Here is an 8,113-nt window from a genome sequence, read left to right on the forward strand (position 1 = left end):
ATTCCATGATGTGGGCAAGAGGTAATAAGGTCTCTAAATCTTTCCCATGCTTCACTTAAAGTTTCACGATGCTTTTGCTTGAAGGTTTGGATTTCATGTCTTATTCTAGCGGTTTTTTAAGGAGGGTAAAATATGTTGATAAAAGGCTTTGACAAGCTTTCCCAAGAAGTAAAAGTACCCGGTTCATGTGAATTCAACCATTTTCTAGCATTATCCTTCAAGGAAAGAGGAAAGAGCATAAGGAGAATTTGCTCTTCCGTGATGCCATCATACTTGATCATACCCGCTTTATCTTTGAATAAGACAAGATGTTCATGAGCATCTTCACTCTTCAAGCCATGAAAAATATCTTGTTGAATAAAGGAGATTGTATGATGACGGAGCTCAAAAATATTAGGAGCAAGAACTCCATAATTAATTACCGAGTAAGATCGATTAGGATCCGGACTATGGTAGTAACCCATTGGTTGGTCCGTCATCTCTTTGTCAATGAAGTTGGTTCTTGGTGTATTTGGTGGGCTAGGTGAGTTTGAATGTTGTGAATGGGTGGGTGAGTGATTTGGATAGTGGTTTGGTGAATGGTTTGGTTGAAGGGTGGAGATCTCCTTAGAGCCGATAGTGCTAACCATCTTCTTACCTGGAAAGACTTCTCAATCTCTCGATCAAGACGGAAAAGATCAGAACCGGTGTTGCACCTATACATACACTCAAAAAGAGATCAAATGGTCCTAATGCAAATAATGCACTAGGACAAGGATGGAAAACAAACAAATAAACAAACTAAGCCTAGAAACAAACAATTAATCTAATCCAATATCACCGTCCCCGACAACGGCGACATTTTGATACCGAAGTTTGTCATCCTCCTCAGTATACAAACAATATTTGTAAACTCAATACCAAACTAATGAATGTAGTAGGGTAAGGAGGTCGGTCCACAGAGACGATGTTTGGCTCTTAGATTGATTATTTTATTCCTAGTTTAGTTCTTGCAAATGCAATTGAATGATTGATAAACTAATTAATAAGACTACAACTAAAGCAAGCAATGGTAAATTGATTAAGATGCTAATTAAGGAATTAAGGGTGGTCGGGTTCACTTGTGTAGACAAGGGTTCAAGTAAAGGCATAGTTAACAAGTAATTAAGGAGATTTCAAAGGTAAATCCCCACTCCTTGATGTGAGACTAACCCAAGGTTAAGAGTAATCGAACTCTCGCTCTAATTACCCATAACCCACTAATCGTCATGAATATCTACTTACAAGTCAAGCTCTCACCCAACTAGTTATAAAAGAGTGAAATTGGCTCGAATTCTCATTGAGACATTTTCACAAACACCTTGCATGAATGACAATTAGAGGACACATTAACCATGAATTACTTGTTTTTTCAAGCCAATAATCTACCCATATTAACTACACAAGATCCCTCTCCACCCTAGCAATACACTACTCAAACATGATTATGAAATTGAGAATAAAAGATGAGAACTTTATAATGTAAATAGGAAGGACAAGCATAATATAAAGACAAACTATAAACATGTAAACAAATGAAAGGAAGTGAAATTAAGAGAAGGATTATACCAACAATAATTAAAGGAGCAAACTTTGATTGAAATAAGGAGGATGAATCTTTTCTTCCTCCAAATTGCAACCCACTAATCTAAATGTAAACTAATGAGAATTGTAGAACTTGAATAAACTAAAGAGGAATTAAATTAATATGGAAGAAAGATTACAACTTTGATTAAAGGAAATTAAAGAGAGAAATATTAGGGTTCTCGTTACAATTATAGAGAGACTAATCTAATTGTGAGAAAGTAGAATTAAACTAAGGTGTAGGAAGGTGTCTTTATACTAGTCTACTACTACTACTACTACTACTACTACTACTACTACTACTAATAATAATAATAATAATAATAATAATAATAATAATAATAATAATAATAATAATAATAATAATAATAATAATAATAATAATAATAATAATAATGATAATAATAATAATGATAATAATAATAATAATAATAATAATAATAATAATAATAATAATAATAATAATAATAATAATAATAATAATAATAATAATAATAATAATAATAATAATAATAATAATAATAATAATAATAATAATAATAATAATAATAATAATAATAATAATAATAATAATAATAATAATAATAATAATAATAATAATAATAATAATAATAATAATAATAATAATAATAATAATAATAATAATAATAATAATAATAATAATAATAATAATAATAATAATAATAATAATAATAATAATAATAATAATAATAATAATAATAATAATAATAATAATAATAATAATAATAATAATAATAATAATAATAATAATAATAATAATAATAATAATAATAATAATAATAATAATAATAATAATAATAATATTAATATACTCCCCCTAAAACAAAACACATGACTCTTCAAACAAATGAAAAGGGGAGAGGGGAGACACGACAAAAAAAAGACAACGAGGCGAGGGGTCTAATAATAATCAACCGCAATAATAATCTTATAATAATTAATAATGCCGTAATAAAAAAATCAAGAAACGGAAACAAGCTGGTGTTGCGTGTTGGGTGTCGTTGAGCCGGCAGAAGGGCGGCCGGTAGAGGATAGCCAGGATTGATGCGAGATAATGGAGCGGTCTCGTGTTTGGGTTGTCGTTGTATGTGCGAGATAATGGCCCGGTAGAGGAACCGGTAGCGAGATTTCGAGCAAAAGGAAAAATTTGAGTGTGCAGCTACCGGTAGGGCAGGTCGGCTGCCGGCAAACCGGTATGAAGGACATGCTGGGTGATACGAGTTTGATTGGGAAGGGGACGCGAAGTGGTTGCCTTTTAGGAGGATGAATCTTTTCTTCCCCAAATTGCAAAGGTGATGGGTTGATGTATGGCCTTGCTCGTGGTGGTTACAAAGGTGAGTGAATCGAGGTGAGTTGTCGAAATGACGATCTTTGAATGTCGAATGTGCTTGATGAGCATTGATGAGCATTGACGATGCAGGTGATGGATTCGGGTTTTCGGGTTTGAATTGCTGGTGATGTTGCTGTTGTCGTGGTTGTTGTCGAATGGTGGTACAGGTCTCTTCGAAAGTGGAGTTTCAGTTCCCTTCGTATGCAACGGGTTAAGCTTCAATTTTCGGTGCCGAGTTCAACATTGATTAAAATGGTGATGATTCTGGATTGAGGGACTGATGGAGCACGCGACTGAAGACGGGTTGAAAGAGCAGCTTGGTTGTTAAGGCGACATTAGTTCTCTGTAATAGAAATAGCGAAGAACTCAAGTAGCAGGGTGTGTGTGATTTTTGTTGAAGTCAACTGCCAACCTTGACTTTGCTTTGTACAATTCATTTCATTTTCTTCCATTAACTCCTCCTTAACCCTTCTCAACTCGATTCATTTGACTTGTCTTTGACCCGTCTCACTTCTTTCACTCGCTTGCTTTCCGACTTTCATCTCCACCTCGGTACCTACAACATCAATGGCCAAAAGAAGTATCTATTCTCCAATGATAATGATTATTGACGATAAACGTAATTAAATTAATTATTTCTAATAAATAGTAAAATGAGCTATTTAACCAATGAAACGCACAAAATCGAGTTAAAATAAGAGAATAAGACGCGGCTAAATCATCCTAAATTAGGACGATATCAAGTAGCTAAAGAGTCTTAGCCTTGTAGTGTATGGGGATAGTATTATGTGATTTATATAGGATGAGACGGTTTCATGAGTCGGAATCGGGTCGGATTCAAGTATCTTGTGACGATTGCTAAAAAGTAGGTTTATCCTATTGGGTTTCAATAATGTGTGTACATATTTGTGTGTCTTTTATTGCTATTGCATCATACGAGTCGTATTGCATATCTCGTTGGTATTTGAGGATCTTGGTGAGTCTCACATGTGGTCGGAAAATGCATTATAACATGATGTTCGTTTATGACAACGCGAGGTGTCGGGATATTTGAGGAATGAATATTCACGGCATGTTTGTGATGTGTGTCTCATAACTAGTCTTTTTTTGATATGTTGTGTTGTGTATTATATCATTGTTTTGTCGTATATGTTGAGGTTGTGGTTGTTGTTGAGGAGACGTAAGACGGTTGGGAGACCGTCTTACGCTTGAGTCGGCTCTTAGAGCTTGCCACTCCAAGAGAGATGTGCACATTAATGACTTGAGTACGGAGGGACTCGTGTGATTGAGGCACGATGTTTGGCAGGGGATCTGTTTGGCTTCTGGACACGGTACCACTGGCGTGTCCCGAATAACTGTTTGTCAAGTTGAATTACGCATTTCTTTGGCAAGTTGCATATTTACATATTGTGTCGTGTCTTATGTTTATTTATTGAAACTAGCGTGTTTGAGTTGTGTGTAAATTGTCACCTATTTCCGGGGTGGCATGTGTCGATCCATATGATATTTTCGATCATACGAAGAGCAGACATTTACAGGTTGTATTTGATATCACGTGGGAGACGGGACGAGCCACGAGCCTTGGTGACATTCGAGTCGAGCATAGCTTTGTTAGAAGAGTATAGTAGTCATGAGTTGTATCATTTCTTTCATTTATTCATTCATGGTTATGTAATTCATCAAATACTTTATTTATGTTTGTTGTTTCTTAATTGCAACTCTGATTCACCGCCTCAGAAAACCGAGATGGTAACATCCTCTCATTGCCTTGGCTGGGCAAGAAGGGGTATGATACGAATAGCGGAGCTTAACGAACTTTAAGATGTCACGTGTTTGGCATGACAAACAACAGAAATTAACGAACAAAAGAAGGGGATATTTGCTCGGTTAGACATATAATCCGAACAATGGTGAATTATAGTCTAGACTTATTGACTATAATTCGAGTTATTATTTGAAGACGCGTCAAACTGTAACAAAGATTAGATCGAAACTCGTCGAATCCGAGCCGCAAAATTGCACGCAAACCTGCGTTTTTTTATTATAACTTGACTGAATCATTAAGGTACAAGCTAATGCTATTTATAGCTATTAAAAAAATATCTTACTCTAACACATATTCCAAATAAGACTCCTAAACAAACTCAACAACAATAATTAATTCTAACTTAATCAATCAGCTAACTAATTCTAATCCTACTTACATTGCAAATCCAGAGTCGAATCACCAATACTCGTGGGATATGCGCTAAAACGTGTCAGACACCGATAAAGTCCAAGTTAACTTAAAGAAAAGGACCTATACTTTCAATTTTTTTCTAGGTAAGGACCTCAATATTCAAAGTTTACAATTAAGGAACTCTAACCTAACACCGTTAATTTTCCGTTAACATTAAACATTTGGGGGGTTGGGGGGGACAAACAAACTGGAATATACGATATTAAAATGTTTGTATGAATTTGTTTGTTTGTATAATCAACACACACAAATCGTTGTCATCTTTATTAGTCATTAGTTATTACTATCTCATTCTATCCTTTGCTAGATAACAAAATCATTGGGTTATGAAACACAATATCGGCTCATCAATGGCGGAATGTGTGATTTGAAGCTGGCTCTTATTGGAATATATATGTTCATTGAAATCTTGGTTAAATTTGTATAAAAACCTGATGTCGGAATTCACATGAAATTTCTTTACATTTGGTCCTCTCCATCTAGCACACTCGTACATTTCCTTGTCACTTGGGAAAACCTTTTCAGAAGAAAATTTTAATATTTCTTTACATTTGCTGAGGTTTGATACTGATCTTCTTCGCAAGACATGAAACCATTTTGCTCAATAGCTGAATTTGCACTAACTTGTAGTTCCAACGGTTTTTAATATAAGACATTAGGATCAACAGTTCTTATTAATTGGTCTGTTTCTTTAAATAAGTTATGTTATTCGTCGAGATTATTGTTAACCGATTTTTTGCTTCAAATGAATTTATGTTATTCGGCAGACATCTGGTGTGCGAACACTAAAATTGTACCTTCGTACCACCATTTGTAGGTGATATGCTTTATATTTGTAACCTCGCAAGTATAACGAGTGATCGTTGTAGATGTGAGGGTCGAATCCAAGGGACAATAAGTTATGGTTCTAAGACGGTTGAGTTAATTCTAGTTTAATTCTAGCCAAAAGCAAGTTGGTTGGTATCTAAACATGAATTACGACTAAGGCAAGGAAAACAAAAACAGGTAAGTAAAAGACAATATTAACTCAAGATATTAAGAGACTAGGGTGTTTGGGTTCACTAGTGTACGGTATGGTAGACTTATGGTTACAACTAGGGTAATCTAAGGGCAAGGTCAAGGAAGGTCTACACCCCTCGGTGTAAGACGATCCTCTAAGCTAGGTCGGGTCAAACTCTCGCTCTAACCCTCCCTAAACATGGTATTGCCACACCCAAACTCAACACAAGCCTAAGCTCTCACCTAAGCATGCAATAGAAGACGAAGGAACTTAAATTCTCATTCAAACCTTCCAACAAGCACTTGGTGTGCACAAAAACAAAGCATTTACTCAAAGACTCCGCTTTGTATCAAAACCAAGAATCAAGCCATAAAGAACCTACACAAGCCCCCCTATACCCTAGCATGGTACTACTCACACATAATTGTAACAATAAACATAAAAAGTGAAGACTTTAGCATGAGACATACACAGAAAAAACATGTTTAACAAATAGGAAATTAAACAAATATAAACAGGTAAACAATTGAAAGGAAATGAAACAAAGATGAGAATTATACCAATAATGAGGAAACTTGGATTGATATAAGGATGATGAGTCTCTTCAAATCTCCAAATTACAACCTAATAACTAGATGTAAACTATTGGAAAGAGTAGATCTAACATAAACTAAAGAGTAATTAGACTATAATTAAGGAAAGATTAATGCTTTGATTAAGGAAAGATTGCATAAACTAGGAGTAAATTCAGATCTAGGGTAATGTGTCAAATGAAATTAGGGAGGGAGTATTTATAGGTTTCACACAAATTAGGTCAAAACTTACAAGGACTTGAAAATGCGGAGAAGGGAGTCTAGGTCGGTGGACCGGCCGCCGGTGGTGGACCAGCTCAGACCCCGCTGGAAATTCTTCAGCAAAATTTGGATTTTCCTTGAGTAGCAGTGGTTTTGGACCGGTTGACCTCCCGTCGGCCATGGACCGGCTCAGAAACAACTGTATCTTTGCTACATAAATCACCTAAGGGGACTTTCACCCGGTGTACCGGCCGACCGGACAGGAGTTCTTCTCTGCTTTCTTCCATCCTTCTTCCCCATGCTAGCTTCGTGAGGCTCTTTGGTTGCTTCCTTAGTCCTCTTAGGCTCAAATCCTGCAAGGAGAGACGAAGACTCATAGAATGGGACTAAGGGTATAAAATGCAAGCTAAAGAGGTCAAAATCGCCTAGATTAGGGACAAAATGCATAGGGAAGAAGGGGGAAATTAGAACAAAATAAGCGCGCATCAAACTTCCCCACACTTAAACCTTACTCGTCCCCGAGTGAGTGAGCAAAATGTTTGACTCTTATTCACCCATCTACCTAACGTAAGCTAATGATATCCGATGAAAGGCAATTAACAGGCCTTCTCCGTCCCTTCAACTCACAACGAAATACAATGAGGTATGTGCTCCCTTGCAAGGCAAGTGGGGGCTTGCGGAAAATTTTTGACAAATCCAAAATTTAGGCACGAATCAACATATAAGATGCATCACAAAACGTCAAACCGCTTTTCTCACTTAAGCGGCTGTTTTGTTTCAAAAATGAAAGGCCTAGGTCGGGAGATACCGTCTTAAAATCTCAATGAGGTGTCAACCTCTTAAGGGTGGCCCAAGCAACCCAAATGTGACCACAAAAGCCAAAGAAACACATTCTAAGGCAGGAAAGGGGAAGCAAGGCTAGTCCTACAAGAATTACATGACACGACTCAAGATTCAACCAAGAGAGATCCATGACTAAGGGGACCTAGACTACCACTTCCTCGCGGTTTCACTCGTCACACATTTGAAGAGCAGGTGCTTTCTTGTGCAAAAAGTAACCAAAACACTCTTATACTATGGCTCGTGAAACGTGCCCACAATTTAATGTGTAATCTTATCCTATGTCC

The 8,113-nt window shown here is 36.2% G+C and overlaps 1 non-coding gene across 1 annotated transcript; it reads left to right on the forward strand.

The window, feature by feature from the left end:
- On the forward strand, positions 1 to 107 carry LOC141658128 (small nucleolar RNA R71). Its single transcript, XR_012549032.1, has one exon. It is a non-coding gene; the product is annotated as a small nucleolar RNA R71 (small nucleolar RNA).
- Positions 108 to 8,113: the final 8,006 nt, after the last annotated feature.

This window comes from Silene latifolia, chromosome 5 (assembly GCF_048544455.1).
Source record: "Silene latifolia isolate original U9 population chromosome 5, ASM4854445v1, whole genome shotgun sequence".
Taxonomy (NCBI): domain Eukaryota; kingdom Viridiplantae; phylum Streptophyta; class Magnoliopsida; order Caryophyllales; family Caryophyllaceae; genus Silene; species Silene latifolia.